This window comes from Mobula hypostoma, chromosome 8 (assembly GCF_963921235.1).
Source record: "Mobula hypostoma chromosome 8, sMobHyp1.1, whole genome shotgun sequence".
In the NCBI taxonomy this organism is placed as follows: domain Eukaryota; kingdom Metazoa; phylum Chordata; class Chondrichthyes; order Myliobatiformes; family Myliobatidae; genus Mobula; species Mobula hypostoma.
The window spans coordinates 133,659,420-133,678,362 of NC_086104.1; the positions used below are offsets into that span (position 1 = coordinate 133,659,420).

Below are 18,943 nucleotides of genomic sequence, written 5' to 3' on the forward strand. Positions count from 1 at the left end.
AGAATGGATTGAGAGACAGTGTACAGAGATAGAAGATGCCCTGTTGATGTTGGGTGTATTTCTTGCATTTCCACGTGTTCAAGAAGGCATTCTATAGGGCATGCCATAATGCACGCTGGGCCACAGTGAAGATTACAACCTGTGCCAGAAGGTGATCTAAACCATCATGCTACTCTACACCACAGCTAGCAGGCGGTACTTGTTCATGGCGCTGGAGAGTGGTTCCATACCTCATTAAGAGTCCGACAAGGCTGCCTCCTTTCACCCATGCTGTTTAACATTTTCCGGGGCAAATAATGACAGATGCCCTGGAAGACCATATTGGCACAGTCAGCATCGGAGGACAGATCATAACCAACCTCAGGTTTGCCACTGACACTGATGGGCTGGCAGGAAGTGTGGATGAATTGGCCTGCTTTGTGAACCATCTAGACGATATATCTACCAGATATGGCATGGAGATCAGCACAGAGAAAACCAAGCTGATGAGAAACAGTGACTGCGACAAAAATCACAGTCGGTGATTAGAACTAGGGTCAAATGTTTCAAGTATCTTGGCGTCGTCATCGACCAAGAAAGATCAAGGCCTGAGGTCCTTGCAAGAACAGCCCTATCAACAGCAATGCTGGCTAAACTTAAACCAAACTGGAGAGACAATAACATCGCTCTCAGATCCAAGTTGAAATTCATGCATGCATGTGTGCTCTCCATCTTCTTGTATGCATGAGAGTCATGGACTTTGAACTGCAATAGAAGATCCAGGCAGTAGAAATGAGAAGGCTCCTTGACATCTCCTATACAGACCATGTCTCAAAGGACGAGGTAGGAAGAAACATCACCCAGCACATGAGACACAATCAAGATCTACTATCCACAGTAAAGGAGAGGAAACTGAGATGGTATGGCTACATAATAAGATCAAATGGACTCTCAGAGACCATTCTTCAGGGAACAGAACAGGAGAAAGTAAAAGGGGCAGACAGAGGAAGAAATGGACAGACAAGATTGCAGAGTGGACCGGGGAGAGCTTTGTCGCAACCCACACACTCACCAACCATGAGAGATGGAGGCAAATGGTGCAGTACTCATCTGTACAGTGCCCCTACGATGCAGGTGGGTTGTGAGATGCGTAAGCATAACCGTTATCTAGTTACAATATTTTGGGAATGGTGAGAGCTGCTATATAAATGCATTTTTATCACAAAAGATGCAAACAGAAGTTAAAGGTTATTAATAATTTTAAAGTTGTTAATTGGTGCACCCATACATGATGTTCTGTGTGATGGACTAAACATGTCAGTGGGTGATTTGTTCCTGAACATGAATAAAGACAATCTCAATCATTAAATCCCCATTAAGGAGAACGGTCAACAAGTTAAGCACTTAGGATTATTACTCCCAGAATGTAATTTCAAGGCTGAGGTGTTCCTTACAGGCAGTTAAAAATAAAATGGTGTACGACATTGTAAGCTTAAGCTAATTGCTGCTTTGAGGTGGAAGAGCCCATAGCAATGCGATATCACACTTCTGAGAGAAAAATTGGGATGAGAAATTTGCCATGTGGAAAATTGCAGCTGTGAAACCACATCCCAGTGCAGCTTCAGGTATAAATCACAGAAGCCACAGTCTGTAGAGAGATGTGTTATAAAGGGAAGACTTCTAAGATTGCTTCTGAAGTACTTCCAGCTTGAATGGAAAAAATAAATAATTTCTGGTTTTCTTCTAATTATCATGATAGAGCAATGTTGCAAAGTTTTTATTTGTGGTCCTATTGGTCAGTGTAGAAACCATAGCATGCATAGCTAAACGTGATCAGAGACAAGGATAACTGCTGGCTTCAAAGAAAGACCAATAAAAATATTCAGCACTGTACTGCAGTGAAATAGAAGCTATTATTTCTGTTTTTTTTTACTGAAGGCCTTTTTTAGTGGGTTTACAACCAGAGCTGAGGGCCAGCGTCTCAAAATAGGAAGGTTGTTATTCAGGACAGAGATGAGATGAAATTTCTTCATGAAGAGGGTTGTGACTCTGTGGTTCACTGCCCAGGGGCACTGTGGACGTAACTGAAAGATCTGGATTGAATGGACTTGGAAAGGACGTTTCCATTAGTAGGAGAGACAGGGCTCTCAGGGCACAGCCTCAGAATAAAGGGAACTCCCTGTAGAACTGAGATGAGGAGGGATTTCTTCAGCCAGAGAGCGGTAAATCTGTAATATTCATTACCAGAGGCAACTCTGAAGGCCAAGTAGCAGGGTCAGTTAAGGCAGACACTGATCAGTTCTTAAATAGTGAGGCGGTTGAAAGTTTCAGGGAGAAGGCAGAAGAAAGAAGTTGGAAAAACACAGCCTTGATTGAATGACAGAAGATTCAATTCTGCTCTGATATCTTCTGGTCATATCGTCGGTGAGTGCATTCAAGATAGAGATTAATAGATAAAGTGGATAGAGGGAAGGTGTAAAGTTACCAATATAAACATTTTGCTAACGTTACAAGTTTAACTAATTTATGCCATTTGAGTCGGTAACTTTCTTTCCGTCACAATGCTTACTACACTGGCTCGCTTTCACTATCATATCGAGTTAAAGCAAGAAAGTTCCGTAACCTCATTGAATGGTGGAGCTGGTGTGAGGGGCCAAATGGCCGATTCCAATTTAATTTCTTCCTCCGGAAAGCTTTCAGTAGATTCCATGTCTCTATGGAGAGGCTGAAGTCTGTTTCATAGTGTGAGAGAAGGGTTCATGTCAACTCTGCCTCATCGGTTCAAGATTGACTGTCCACCATCCCACTGCCCCACCCCCCACCACCTAGATATATTTTCCTGAATGAGTTCTTGATCATTATTCTGATATCCTGAATGGTGATAACAGAGGTAAGGCAGAACTGCTTGGTCTAGTAGTAGTCAGTCAAGATCTGACAAGCGGGGATCTGTTTTTGTCCTTTTCAGTATTTGGGGATTTAGAGTGGATGTGATTTCTTATCGCAAAACGATTAAGTTTAGTTAGACCATAGATCAATGAACTGTACAACACAATACAGGACCTTCGGCCCATGATGTTGTGCCAACCATATAACTTTCTCCAAGGTCGATCCAACCCTTCCCTCCCACATAGACCTCCATTTTCTTTCTTCCATGTGCCCATCGATGACCTTCAGCTTGTTAGGGAAAGGGAAGAGGTGATAGACAGGAGCTACAGGGAGGTAGTCACCTGAAGACTACAGGAGACAGGTAAATGGATGACTATCAGGAGAGGGAAGGGAGAAAATCAGATAGGGGAGAGCACCCATCTTTCTGTCCCCCTCAACAATAAGTACTCCATTTTGAATACTGTTGGGGGATAGACCTACCTGGGGGAAGCAACAGCGGCCATGCCTCTGGCACTGAGTCTGGCCCTGTGGCTTGGAAGGGTAGGGAACTTAAGAAGATGGCAGCAGAAATAGGGAACTCTATAGTTGGCGGGACAGAGAGTTGATTTTGTGGACACGAGAAAGAAACATGGAACCAGGCCCCACAATGTATCTGAACATATCCACAATATCCTGAAAAGGGAGGGTGAGCAGCCAGAAGTCATGGTACATATTGGTACCAACAACATAGGTAGAAAAATGGAAGAGGTCCTGAAAAAAAGAATACAGGGAGTTAGGAAGGAAGCTGAGAAGCAGGACCTCAAGGGTAGTAATCTCGGGATTGCTGCCTGTGTCACTCAACAGTGATGATAGGAATAGAATGAGGAGGCAGATAAACGTGTGGCTGAAGAATTGGAGTAGAGGACAGGGATTCAGATTGCTGGATAATTGGGACCTCTTCTGGGGGAGGTGTGACCTGTATAAAAGGGACCGGTTGCACTTGAATCCGAAGAGGAGCAGGGGGACAATTCTTGCGGGCAGGTTTACGAGAGCTGCTGGGAGTAGTTTAATCTGATATGGCAAGGGGATAGGAAACAGGAATATAGAGCTGAGGATGAGCCTGCAGGTTTACAAGTAGATGATGGATGTAACACGTATGTAAGGAAGGACAAACCGATGATTGGGTACAAATGCAGGCAGAGCAAAGAGTTAAGTTGTTCCACAGAGGCAAAATTCAAAAGGGCAAAGAATGCAGGACTGAAGGTGCTGTATTTAAATGTGTGTAGCATTTGGAATAGATTTACTAGGATGTTGCCGGGTCTTCAGGAGTTGAATCACAGGGAAAGATTGAACAGGTTAGGACTTTATTCCTCGGAGCGTAGGAGAATGAAGGGAGATTTGATAGAGGTTTACAAAATAATGACGGGTATAGACAGAGTAAATGCTAGTAGGCTCTTTCCACTTAGATTAGGAGAGAGAAACACGAGAGGATATGGCTTTAAGGTGAAAGGGGAAAGATTTAGGGGGAACTTCTTCACTCAGAGAGTGGTGGGAGTGTGGAACGAGCTGCCATCTGACGTGGTAAATGCGGGCTCACTCTTAAGTTTTAAGAACAAATTGGATAGATACATGGATGGGAGAGGTCTGGAGGGTTATGGACTGGGTGCGGGTCAATGGGACTAGCGGAATAAAGTTTCGTCACAGACTAGAAAGGCCGAATGGCCTGTTTTCTGTGCTGTAGTGTTCTATAGTTCTATGGTTCTAAGGTGGATGAACTTGTGGCGCAATTAGAGTTTGGTTAGTATGACGTTGTGGGCATCACTGAGTCGTGGCTACAAGAAGGCCATAGTTGGTGGCTTAACATCAAAGGATATACTTTGTAGTATTGAAAGGACAGATGGGAAGGCATAGGTGGTGGTGTGGCTCTATTGGTAAGAGATGGAATTACATCTTTAGAAAGAGGTGACATAGGGTCAGAGAATGTCAAATCTTTGTGGGTGGAGCTAAGAAACTGTAAGGGTAAGAAAAACCCTTTAGCCTACGCAGGGAAAGGATTTCTTAGGTGGGATGTTGTGTAATAACCCAGTGATCATGATATAATTGATTTCATACTGCAGTTTTAGAGGGAGAAGCATGAGTCACATGTATCAGTGTTGAAATGGAATAAAGGGAATTACAGAGGGATGAGAGAGGAGCTGGCCCAGGTGGATTGGAGGAAGATACTGGTGGGGATCACGGTAGAGCAGAGATGGCTGAAGTTTCTGGGAATAGTTCACAAGGCACAGGATAGATATGTCCCATAGAAGAGGTTGTTCTCAAATGCCAGGGCTAGGCAACTGTGGCTGACAACAGAAGTTAACAACTGCATAAAAATCAAGGAAGGGACATACAAGGGAGCAAAAGTGAGTGGAAAGTTGAATAATTGGGAAGCTTTTAAAATCCAACAAAAGGCAAGTAAAAAGGGTATAAGAAGGGAGAAGGGCAAACTAGCCAATAATATAAAGTAGGATACTAAAAGTTTTTTCAATTATAGAAGGAGTAAAAGGGAGGTGAGAGTTGATATTGGACCACTGGAAAATGATGCTGGTGAGGTAGTAATGGGGGACAAAGAAATGGCAGATGAGCTTAACAGGAACTTTGCACCAATCTTTACTGTGGAAGACACTAGCAGCTTGCCAGATGTCTGTGAGGATCAAGTCGCAGGAGTGAGTGCCATTGCTATTACAAAGCAAAGAGTGACAAGCAAACTCAAAGGTCTTAAGGTGGGTAAGTCACCTGACCAGACGGACTACATCCCAGAGTCCTGAGAGAGGTGCTGAAGAGCTAATGGATGCATTGGTCGTGATTCTTCAAGAATCACTTGATTCTGGCATGGATCCGGAGGACTGGAAGATTGCAAATGTCGCTCCACTCTTTAAAAAGGGAGGAAGGCAAAAGAAAGGAAATTATAGGCCAGTTAGTCTAACCACAGTGGCTGGGAAAGTGTTGGAGTCTATTATTAAGGATGAGTTTTCGGGGTACTTGAAGACCAATAATAAATTAAGTCAAAGTCAGCATGGTTTCTGTAAAAGGAAATCTTGCCTGACAAATCTGTTAGAGTTCTTCGAGGAAGTAACAAGCAGGGTGGACAAGGGAGAGGCTGTGGATGTCATTTACTTAGATTTTCAGAGGGCAGTTGATAAGGTGCCTCACATGAGGCTGCTTAACAAGATGAAATCCTGTGGCGTTACAAGCAGCATTATTGTAGACCAATCACACCCTGGACATCACCTGTTCCAACTCCTTCCTTCTGGTAGGTGCTTTAGATCACCGTATGCCAGGACAAATAGGTACAAGAACAGTTGAATTTTAGTGTATTATAGACCAAGTCCACCTGTACATACACAGGTACACCTCATTGTATATAGTTCACGATTATTTGCACTATTGTTATGTTTGCTTTTTGATTCTGTACAGCGAGAGCTCAGGGAAACAGGCATCAAATTCCCTGGATGTGTCCGCATACTTGGCGATAATAAAGGATTCTGATTCTGATTCTGAAAGATACTGGCATGGATAGAGGAACAGCTGACAGGCAGGAGGCAGTGAGTAGGAATAAAGGGGGCCCTTTTTGGTTGGCTGCTGGTGATTAGTGGTCTTCCTCAGAGGTCGGTATTGGGACCGCTACTTTTCACATTGTTTGTCAATGATTTGGATAATGGAATTGATGGCTTTGTGGCAAAATTTGTTGATGATACGAAGATGGGTGGAGGGGTAGGTAGTGCTGAGGAAGCAATGCGATTGCAACAAGACTTTGACAAATTGGAAAAATGGATAAAAATGTGGCAGATGGAATACAGTGTTGGAAAAGGTATGATAATGCATTTTGGTAAAAGGAACAATAGCGTGGACTATTATCTAAATGGCGAGAATATTCAAACATCAGAGGCACAGAGGGACTTATCCCAGAAGGTTAATTTACAGGTTGAGTCTGTGGTAAAGAAGCCAAATGCAATGTTGGCATTTATTCCAATTTATATTATTAGAATATAAAAGCAAGGAGATAATGCTGAGGATTTATAGGACACTCAAAAGCCACACTTGGAGTATTGTCAACAGTCTTGGGCCCCATATCTCAGAAAAGATGCATTGTAATTGGAGAGAATCCAGAGGAGGTTCACAAGGATGATTCTGGGGATAAAATGTTAACATATGAAGAGGGTTTGGCAGCTTTGGGTCTGTACTCACTGGAATTTAGAAGAATGTGGGGAAATCTCATTGAATCCTACCAAATGTTAAAGGGACTAGATGGGGTAGATGTCGGGAGGATGTTTCCTATGGTGGGGTTATCCAGAACTAGAGGGCACATCATCAAAATTAAGGAGTGACCTTTTAGAACAGAGGTAAGGAGGATTTTTTTTTTAGCCAGAGAGTAGAGAATCTGTGAAATGCTCTGCCACAGACTGCGGTGGATGTCGTCCATGGGTATATTTAAAGCAGAGGTTGATAATTTCCTGATTGGTCAGGACATCAAAGGATATGGCAAGAAGGCAGGTGTATGGGGTTGAGTGGGATCTGGGATCTGCCATGATGGAATGGCGGAGCAGACTCAATTGGCTGAATGGCCTAATTCTGCTCCTCTACCTTATGGTCTTATGGTCTATCTAAGAGACTCTTAAATGTCCCGGATGTATCTGCCTCTGCCACCACTCCTGACAACAAGATCAACAAGATCCACGAACCTACACTCCGGCATACCACCCCTCCCCCTGCAATTCTTTCCTTCCAACGCCTTAATGTTTGCCATTTCCATGCTGGGTAACAGTCTCTGACTGTCCACTCGATCTGTGCCTCTTATCATCTTGTGCACCTCTATCAAGTCACCTCTTTTCCTCATTTTCTTCAAAGAGAAAAGCCCCAGCTGGCTTAGACTATCCTCTTAAAACATACTCTGTAATCCAAGCATCCTTCTGGTGATTTGGTACATTGGATAATCCAGCACCCTTGCGATTTACGTAGTGCTGAACTAATAGACCTTCTGGACTTTTGAATGTTGATTGTAGTAGTAACCAAATACATTTGTTTCACTTTTTCTGCACATTACACATGAATGTAATAAACTCCCTGACAGACCCAGTGAAATTAAAGGGAGCAGGAGATATAGAATAACTCAATACCTTGGCTCTGCCAACAAACCCACCCACATTTCTGACCTGTGATGTTCTGCACCCCAAACCCAGACTTGGCCACACACCCAGTAGTCTCAGTACAAACCCATGTTGTCCACTGCAGACAAATAGGTGAGCCAAACACTGGACCATCAAGCTTTCTACACAGTGGAATACCAGATTATTGGATTTCTGCATTACAGGGGCTCTTACACATTTGCTTTCTAATTCAAGGAGAATATCCCCACTCTCCTGTCTATCTAATGAGCAAGGCTACAGCCTGACCATGGCAGCAGTGTGATGAAAGATGCTAACTCAGTTCCCAGTCTACACAGCAGCGCCTGATCAGAGTGTAAGAAGGGAAGGCTGAGTTACTGTGTTGTTGATAAATAAAGTCCAGTTCACCTGCTTAAAACAAGCAAACCACCGCTGTGGCTGCAAGCAGCAGTGATAAACATATCGTATTCATTACACAAACAACAGGAATTCTGCAGATGCTGGAAATTCAAGCAACACACGTCAAAGTTGCTGGTGAACGCAGCAGGCCAAGCAGCATCTGTAGGAAGAGGTGCAGTCGACGTTTCAGGCCGAGACCCTTTGTCAGGACTAACCTATTCATTACACATTTCATCATTGTGTTTGTCTTTTGGAAGATCATTGCACTCATCAAACAGACTATCAAATCCCCAACGGATTCATGACAGCATAGCGGAAAAACTAAAAAGGATTATCCTTTTGAACTCTGTAAAATAAGGGACTGAAATGTGGGGAATATTCTGACTTTGGCCTGAATGACTGAGATAAGTAATAATGATAATAATTCTGATAAAATATAATTGTAGAAGCACAGCTGGTCAAATCTGTGACAGTCATAGAAAATCCAGGCTTTGATCATAAGACCATTCTGCATGGCCAGGAAAATGAAAATGAAAATAACTGTAGATGCTGGAAATCGGAAATTTAAATAAAAAGAGAGAAAATGGTGAAAACATTCAGCGAGTCAGGTAGCACCTGTGGAAAGAGAGAGCTAACATTTCACCTGACCGATGTAGTGTCTTTAATCTGTGACTGTAAATCGGTTTCTCTTTCCACAGATGCTGCCTGAGCTGCTGAGTATTTCCTAGATTATCTGGCCGTACTCTGAGGCTTTTTTTTTGTCACGTTTGCTCGTGAGATGTGGGCGTTGCTGACAAGGAAACTATTTATTGTTCATTCCTATTTGCCTTTGAGAAGGTCGAGGTGAGATGCATTCTTGAACTGCCACTTCCTTCCTGGTGAAGGAATTCCCAGTCATATTAGCGGGGAGTTCCAAGATTTAGGCCCAATGACAAAATAAACCTTATACAGGCGGCACAGCAGCGTAATGCTTTACAGAGCCAGTGGCCCGGGTTCAATTCAGCTGTCGTCTGTAAGGGGTTTGTATGTTCTCCCCATGACCACACGGGTTTCCTCTGAGTGCTATGGTTTCTCTCACATCCCAGAGACGCATGGGTGTAATTTGGGCCAGAAGGGCTTGTTACCATCTGACTGACAAGCAAGTTGCAGAGGAACTGGAAGGCAATGATGCTCCCATATGCATATTGCCCTTGGTCAGTTGGTGGTAGAGGTTGTAATGTTGCACGTGCCGTTAGTTGATGGTACAAACAGAGATCATCCTTCAGGTAGTGGATTATGTGCCAGGCTACTTTGCTCTGAATGTCCTTGGGCTTCTTAACTACTGAGGAATGCCCTCAGCTAGAACACTGTGGAGTGAAAGATGGTGGAAGGGTTAAGGACCCTATAATTGACTTCAGGCAGAATGTGGATCAAATTAGTACTGGCATCTGCTGTAACTTTCCGTCCGCCACACTTGCGTGAAGCGGTTGAGGCAAAAGTGACACCACTTGTGGCGAGGTCAAGCAGCTCACTGATATTACCCTAATATTCTTCTATTTGCACTATTTTATTTATTTTGTAATTTATAGTAATTTTATATCACTGCACTGTACAGCTATTGCAAAACAACAAATTTCCATTTTCACATCATATAAGACAGTGATTATTCTGGTTTTGATTCTGATATGTCCTGGAATGTTTATGGAATCAGATGACAGGGTGCGCAGAAGGGAAGAAGTCAAAAATTACCTCTTGAAGAAAATGGAACAAAACTCAGGCTTGAGAAAACCACAGTTGTCATGATTAGAATATTTAGTTTCTGAATTCTGTACAATAAGGGATTGAGATTTGAAGAGTATTCTGATTTCTGCCTGGAAGAAGGAGATAAGTAAACTTCACTAAAATTAAATTCTTAATGAAGGTCAACAATCCCATTCAAATGATTGGACTTAGGGCTAAGACGATAGTCATTGTTGGTATAAGGATGAAGGTTCAGATGTGAAGTTTACTTGGCCCTTCAGCTGCGTCTATTCCAGTGTTACCCCTCAGCGTTCAAAGCAGGAGGTCAAGTGTGCTGGCATTTTGACCACCAGTGCGTTCATTACTCTGGGCTGCAGAGTTGAGATGAAACCAATTGTGGAGGAAAGGACCAGCAACTGTTCTGTGTAGAACTACCTGGCCATGGTTCAAAGTTTAAAATACAAAGTAACTTTGAATTCAAAGGCCCGGAATCCTCGGCTTTGCTTGTTGCTTGGCGGCCGGGGCGGGATCGAAGCACTCGGCAGAGATGGTGCTCGGTGCTCGGTGTCGGAGGGCTGGTCAGAGGTTCGAAGTTTTCGGATGGACTCAGAATCGGACTGTGGTCGGGTGCTTCCAGGATGCTGCATCAGCAAGTTTGTGGCGCTGGAGGCTCATGGCAGGGAGAGTTTCTCCCTTCTACCATCTGCATGAGATGTGGGGCAATTGGGACTTTGAGACTTTTTTTTACCGGGCCCATGGTCTGCTCTTATCAAATTATGGCATTGCTTTGCACTGTTGTAACTATATGTTATAATTATGTGTTTTTTGTCAGTTTTAGTCTTGGTCTGTCCTGTGATATCATACTGGAGGAAAATTGTATCATTTCTTAATGCATGCATTTCTAAATAACAATAGATGAGGACTGAGTGTCCTCATAATCTAATCTAAAACTTTATTATCAAAGAACATATATGTCACCGTAGACTACCCTGAGATTCACTTTGGGTGCCACGGTAGTGTAGCAGTTAGAGTGATGGTGCTACAGCTTGGGGCTTTGCAGTTCGGAGTTCAATCCTGGTGTCCTCTGTAAGTAGTCTCAGTACGTCCTCACCCTAGAATGCGTAGGTTTTCTCCAGGTCCTCCATTTTCCTCCCACAGTCCAAAGGCTTACTGGGTAGGTTAGTTGGTCATTGTAAATTGTCCCACGATTAGATTATGGTTAAATCGGGGTTGTTGGGGGTTGCTGGGTGGCGTAGCTCAAGGAATAAAATTTTGTTGCAGGCAGACCATACACAGTAGAGCAAAGAAATACAATAGGATCAATGAAAACTACACACAAAGACTGACAAACAACCAATCAGCAAAAGAACACAAAATGGGCAATTACAAAATAAAAAGTCAATAAATAATATCGAGAATGTGAGTTGTAGAGTCCTTGAAAGTGAGACCATAGTTTCTGGAATCAGTCCGGCATTGAGTTTAGGGAAGTGATCTGCACTGGTTCTGGAGCCTGATGGTTGAAGGGTCATTTCTACCCCCAAACTTATTGGTTTGGACCTTATGGCTCCTATAACTCAAGCCTGGTGGTGACAACAAGGAGAGATCATGGCTTAGATTCTTGATGAATGATGCTGCTTTATTGTGGCAATGCTCCTTGTGGGTGTCCTCAATTTCCTTCTGACAGACTGGGCTGTGTCCAACATATTCTGTTCAAGGGCATGTCTTGGTGAAAGATATGTTAGAAAGCAATCTCCTGAGATTGCAGAATGAACTCAGTTCCTGCTGTGTGCTCACCTTGATAATTAGAACTCCCTCCCCTAAGTCCAGTTCCCCAGAAATGAAATTTGTGACTTGTGATGATACACAGTTATATATTGCCAAAAGTCCCCAAAACCACTCTACTAATTTTGGCATTGCCATTTGGCTGCTAATTTGCTTTCTCCTCTCTTTGCAACAGAGCCTTGAAATTTCTTCTGGTAAGATATGGGATAACTGAATTGCTACAGAATAAAGGGCGGTCATTCATCCCATTGCTTCTATGCTGCTCCTTATAGTGTAATCCTATTAGTTCCATTCCCCTGCTTCACTGAACCTCTGCAAGATATTCTCTTTCAGTGCTGACCCAGTTCCTCTCTGAGAGCATGGAATGATTCTGTTTTCACCAGCCTTACAGACAGCAATTTCTACTGATTTTGCTTTATCTACCCAATCCAAACCCATCGCAATCTTCCTTATCTCCGTCAATATTCTCTTCAAATGTTCTTGCTCCAAGGAAGACAACCCTAGCTTCTCTGGTTTAACTTCATAGTAGCTGAAAAAAATTGCAAGGGGATTAAGTCTTTTTCCCAAATAAAACATTCAGGTCATTTAAGTTGATTTCAAACAGTGTTTCGGGTTTTCCTCATGCACTTTTATTTTGCAAAGCCTTTGAATTTTTCTTTAATCTTGCTTTTCAGATATGTGCCCAATCTCAGAGTGAGATAGTTGAGTAATTAGATAGGTGCTTTATATTATGATGATGCCAACAAGAGCAGACATCTGCTTTTGGAAACACAATTAAAAGATCAATAGTGGATTACTTATTGTGTGCAAATGCCATTGAAGGAATTAATCCCCAGTGCAAGGTTCAACTTCTTGCTTTTTGATAAACTTAGATAAAGGTTAGCTCTAGGCAGAGCTTTTATCAATCTAACATTTCATTTCACTATAACAGAATCAAAAACAAATTGTGCATGTTTCAACTAGTCAAGGACTGATCCTTGAACAAAAAATAATCTCTCAGCACACAGTTAAAATAAAATAGTGTGGCACGTTGTCAAAAGCCTCTTGCGTTTAAGCTCTGGGGAGCAGCTTAAACAAAGATCAGATTTCTTACCAATGAAGCATTGTTGCAGCCAGAACTGATTGGCCTGTTGTAAATCAAAACAAGCCTCCAACAAGAGGAAGCTTATTTTCATCATATTAATTAATCAGTTGCACATTGACTGTGCTGAATGAGTCGTATTATTGTCTGGTATGAGTTACAACTTGCCTTATCTTATTAGCAAAAGCAAACTGGTGGATCAAAAACAAAACAGAATGCAACTGTTCAGACAACTTCGCTCCCTCTTGATACAATACTACGCTGTAGGATAGATTTCCTTGACCTTGGCCTGTGCGAATGATGAACCTTTAAGAATCATTGAACCGTTGTGGCCAGATGGCAATGAAGGAAGGAGGTACAGGAGCCACAAGTCCTGCACAATCAGGTTCAGGAGCAGTATTATCCCTCAACCATAAGACTCTTTAACCGTAACGAATAACTTCATCCATCCCAACAATGAACTGATTCTACAATCTATGGATTCAGCTTTAAGGAATCTACAACTATTTATTTATTTATTATTTATATTTATTTTTCTTCTTTTTATTTGCACAGTTTACTGTCTTTGTACTTAGGTTGTTTATCTGTCTTTGTCTTTTGCATTGTTTCCATTGTGTATTTTTGTATGTACTGTGAATGCCTGCAAGAAATAGAATCACAGGACAGCATATGGTGACATATAAGTACTTGATAGTAAGTTTACTTTGAACTTTGAGAGACTTGATAGAGGTGAACATGATTGCTATGGGTAGAGTTTGAGTCTGATGGGTCAGAGGAAGCTGCTCCTGGATGATGAAGGTTCATGGATTGAGGGGAACAAAGTTTAGAGGAAGATAAACATCTTCTGATTGGAGGGAGTTTAGGATATGGGTTTCACTCTCAGCAAGTTTGGTGGTGGAAACAGACTCGAACAGTACTCTTGGAGCAGAGTTGGATCTGCACTGAAGGGAGAGTGTGTCAGGGCTACTGGGAAGCAGGGGAATGTGACTGATGGATTACTCTACTAGTAAGCAGTATTAAGTCCATATTGGATCCCAGCAGGCAATCCTAACGTACCTCTGCTTTTTCCCCCAGAGCTCTGCAAATGATTTGCCCTCAAGTGAGATCCAATTCCATTTTGTAGTTGCTGACTGACACACATCGAACCTTAAACATGGGTGGTGATCTCCAAACATCTCCACTCTCTGCATAATAACTCCCCTCCAGCCCATTTACCTTGCTGAAATCATAAACTTATGTTTACTTGTTATTGATGGATTTGCCAATTATATCAGCTTCTTAATGCACTAGCGTAGTGGTTAGCATTATGCTTTACGTGCAACTGTTCAGAAGATCGGGGCTCAGTTCCTGCTGCTGTGTGTAAGGAGTTTGTACGTTTTCCCCGTGACTGTGGGTTTCCACTGGGGACTTTGCTTTCCCCCCGAATTCCAAAAGATATATGGGTTGGGGAAGTGTTATGGGCTTGCTACACTGGTGCTGGAAGCATGGTGACCCTTACGGGCTGCCACAGCACATCCCTGGACCATGTAAGTCATTGAAGCAAAGCGACGCATTTCACTGTATGTTCCGATATACATGTAACAAATAAAGCTAATCTTTAGTAAAATTATCTTTCCCCTCTATTTACCCTATTTAAACCAGTCATGATTTGTACATCCCTAACCCTCAAAGAGAAAGGAAATTTTCACGGAATCAATGAATCAGAATTTCAATTTATAAAATATTTAAGCTTAAGAGAAATTCCTTATATGTTTGAGCATTCTTTGCAACAGTCACAGGGTCTGGACTTGTTGCCAGCAGAGAGATGGCACTGTTAGATGGAGTGCTCTACCAATGAAACAGTGAGCAGACAGGCTTAGACAAGTGTCAAATCAAGCACCAGAATTCCAATACAAGCAAACGTTCAAAAACTTGATGAAAGACTGTTTTTAAAAATCAACACTTTTAAAAGGTAAGAAAAAATCGATACACTTTGTAAGTTGTTAAACTAACTCATTTATTTACCTAGGCACCTTGCACCTGCTCCTGTCCATTGAGTTACAGAGTCAAGGAAGAGACAGTGCATAAAATCCACTCTGTGCTGAATGTCAGCCTCTCATTTACCCTTATCCCACTTTATTCTCCCACAATCCCATCACCTCCCTCCAGATTCGCGGTCATGCTCTTGGTATAACTTACAGCAGCCAACTAAGCTACCAACCCACACACCTTTGGTATATGGAAGCACATGGCAGAAACCCAAATGGTCACAGGGACAGAAAGCAAGCTGCACACAGACAACTCCTGAGGTCAGGGTTGAACCTGGATTGCTAGCATGGTAAGGCAGCATCTTGACTAGCTGCACCTCTGCAGTGCACCAATCCATAGCTTTTTAAATGGGCGTAGCGGTAGTAGTAGTGCAATCACTCGAGTTGAGTATGATGTTTTCCTAAGGACTTGTCTATGGTGGGTCCTCAGATGGCTGTAGAAGCTGATCCGGGATGTACCTGGTGCAGTGTTGGCAGGAGTAAGTGGTGCTCTGGTTTTCGGCATAGCCTGGATTTGACAGCCGTTTTATCTCAGGAAACAGGCTAAGGATCTAACTTCCTGAAATCTGCTCACTTTTGGATCCTGATTTGCTCTGCTCAGGGTTGAGTGAACGGAACGGCTGTTCTCAAGTGCTTTCTCTTCCCTGGTCCCTCAATTATGAAAGCAGCTTCATAATTGCTGGTGAAGGGGATAATTGCAAGAGAATGACCTTCTCCTCCTTTGATTGACAATTTCAGGTCTTCAATGTTTTGTGAAGGCTAATGAGAATAAACTGCTGTAAGAACTCAATGGGTCAGGCAGCATCTGTGGAGGCAAAGGGATTTTTATTCCTTGACCTCCACAGATGTTTCTTGACCTAATGAGCTCCCCCAGCACTTTATTGTTTTGCTCCAGTTTCCATCATCTGCAGTCTTTTGTGTCTCTGCTTTCTAAGGGCTTCTGGTTTGGAAATCAAATACGCCTGAGTATGTGAAACCCCACTCCATCACATGGCAATTGTTATGTTGACTGAGAAAACAGATTCCTTCCTAATTCTGCATATCTATTACAGTCTGGTTTAGTATTTCCATACCAGCCAGCACCAAGGTGAAGGAGCCTGCTTTCACTTGGCAGAGTTAAAAACGCATTTTAGATTGCTACCTCAGCAGAACTCCTGAATGAGCTCATTGTCCTTATTCTCTGCCAACCATACATTATCCTGTACACAGTCAATTGTTGCAGCCATTTTGCAAGCAGAAGAAATTTTATATAATCTCCCTTTGAGTAGCCGTCTCCTCTATATATTTAAGCAGCAGAATTACACATCTGTTTGTCATTTTACAAATAAAGCTCTGACCTAACTCAATAAAAGGAAGATGAAACAAATATAGTCAAACATTCAAGCCCTCTTTCACAATTGCTGGAATCTTTGCCATGCAGCATGACTGCTGGTGGAGCCTTCTTAACTTAGATCAATCATTACTTGGTTGCTATGGGAGACCGGTGTGGTTTCTAAGCAGGCCCAGGACAACAAGAGATAAAGCAATATCTCCAATGATTTGCCAAGTAAATGTCACCATGTAGAAGGGGTATAAGATCAAGATTAAGCATCATAATTGAGCTGACTTATCAAAAATCACATAGCTGGAATCTGATTAAGGCACTGGAAAGATACCACCAAAGTTGTCTCTATAATAGCCTCCAAATTGACTGGAAGGATAAGCAAGGCTTCAGCAGTGCACCTTTCCTGATGAATATCCACCACATTGAGGCCCTAAGCTGGTTATGTTATACAGACACCAGCTTGAGGTCAATCATCCACTGATATTTCACTGATTTCACTAATTCCAGCTCTGGTGGCCCTTTATGCTCTTGCTTATCACCTTCCAGTGTCTGGCTCTAAACTTCATGCCCTCTTCCTCCAATTCGGTCCACCTGCCTCGCACTTTTTTCTGCTTTTTGTCTGTCTCAATCTGTTGTCCACCTTTCACTATCACCTGATTCCATTCCTCCCTCCCCCACCTAGTGTAACCTGTCCATCATCTTTCACCCCTCCTCAGTCCACCGATCCCCTTCCAGCCCTTTTCTCACCGCTTCCCCCTCTCCTCTCCAACCAGCTGTCATGCCTCTCTGCCCTCAGTCCTGATGCAGGCATCTGACACAAAATATTGACAGTCCTTCGCTCCCACCTCTCAACAGATGCTACTTGACGTGCTGAGTTCCTCCAGCAGATTGCTTGTTGCCCCAGATTCCGGCATCTGCAGTCAACTTTGGACCCACTGAACCATTATATTCTGAACTCTGTCACGGGAAGAGATTTGCACATGGAGAGAGGAAGTGATTCAAGGATGCGTTCAAGGTCTTCTTGAAAACAGACCATCATCCCCATAAATTCCTGGTAATCCCTGAGCCATGACCATTCAAAGAAGGAAAAGAGCTTTCAGGACGGGATTAGCAATCTGGAGTCCATACATCAGGAAAACAAAAAAAAACAAAACCAGGATAGGACCCTGTTTTTATACATGGAAAAATACAATTTTATGCAGGAACAGGAGAAAATCTGCAGATACTGGAAATCCAAGCAACACACACAAATACTGGATGAACTCAGCAGACTAGGCAGCATCTATGGAAAAAAGTACAGCTGACACTTTGGGGCTGCTGAGTTCTTCCAATATTTTGTGTCTTATGCAGGAAAATGGGATTAGTGTAGATGGGAGAAAAAGTTAGTATGCAGATTGCGCGCCAAGGAACCGGATTCTCTTCTCTACAACTCTAAGCATTTATAAAACAATATATATTAGATTATGGAAAAGTAGAGGGGATTTGGATATTCCTGGGACACTAAAGGCAATGACTCAGTTTGATAAGAGGTGAGACGACCATTTTGTCGTGTTAGTAAAGATGAACCTGATTAACAGGTCAAAACCTCACTGTGTTCCATTATCATCTCAAGTGTTAAACTTCATATTTCTCTCCAGAGATGTTCCTGAATAATTCCACCAAACTATGCTCTTACTGCAGGCTTCCAGCTTCCCAGGGCTTTGAGGGAAACAAGAAGCCAAGTTCAGGTTATGCTTAAGTTGAACTCAGTCATTTCGTATGATGAGAAGAGATATGGAAGCAGGTGGAAACCAAAATGTCCCCTCAGGGCTGATTCGCCATTCAGGAAGATGAACATTTTACAACTACATATACAGGCCTTGGTTTCTCTGTGGTCTAGTATATCCAAACCTTCGACTGGGTGGGAAAGCAAACTTTGGTTGAGTGGGTAAGGGTTGTACTTAGACCTTAGTTACAAGCTGCATCAATGTGGAACATTATGTTAGAGTACAGACCTTTTTCTCCCACAATGGTTTGCTGACTTTTTAACCTACTCAAAGACCATTACACCTTTCCCTCCTACTTAGCCCTCCATTTTACTGTCATTCATGTGCCTAACTAAGAGATTCTTAAATGCCCCTAACATATCTGCCTGTACCACTACCCCCGGCAGGGTATTCCACACACTCACTACTCTCAGTGTAAAAAACTTACCTCTGATATCACCCCTATACTTTCCTCCAATCACCTTAAAATTATGCCCCCTGATATTAGCCATTTCCACGCTGGGAAAAAGTCTCTAGCTGATCATTCAAACTATGCCTCAAATTATCTTGTACACCTCTATCAAGTCACATCTCATCCTCCTTCACTCCAGAGAGAAAAGTCCCAGCTCGCTCAACCTATCCTTCTAAGACATAAGCTTAAGCTTTGATACACTTGGTGACTTTCATTCGCTTGGTAATCTGGAATACTTTTAAATATAAGCTCTGGAAAAAAAGGGCAACCTTCCAGATCTAAATTAATAGTGTACCTAATGGGGGCTGAGGCTTTCATGTTATGGTCCTCCTAGTCCATTATGTGTTGTGTTGTCACTAGCACTTCATGAAGAGTAGCAACTAATGTTTGGAGAATTTTCATTTTT

At 42.6% G+C, this 18,943-nt stretch overlaps 1 protein-coding gene across 1 annotated transcript in view; it reads right to left on the bottom strand.

The window, feature by feature from the left end:
* The window catches only part of LOC134350978 (secreted frizzled-related protein 1-like), a 153,984-nt gene that overhangs the window by 29,746 nt on the left and 105,295 nt on the right, over nucleotides 1-18,943 (bottom strand). The gene's annotated exons all lie outside the window — the stretch shown is intronic.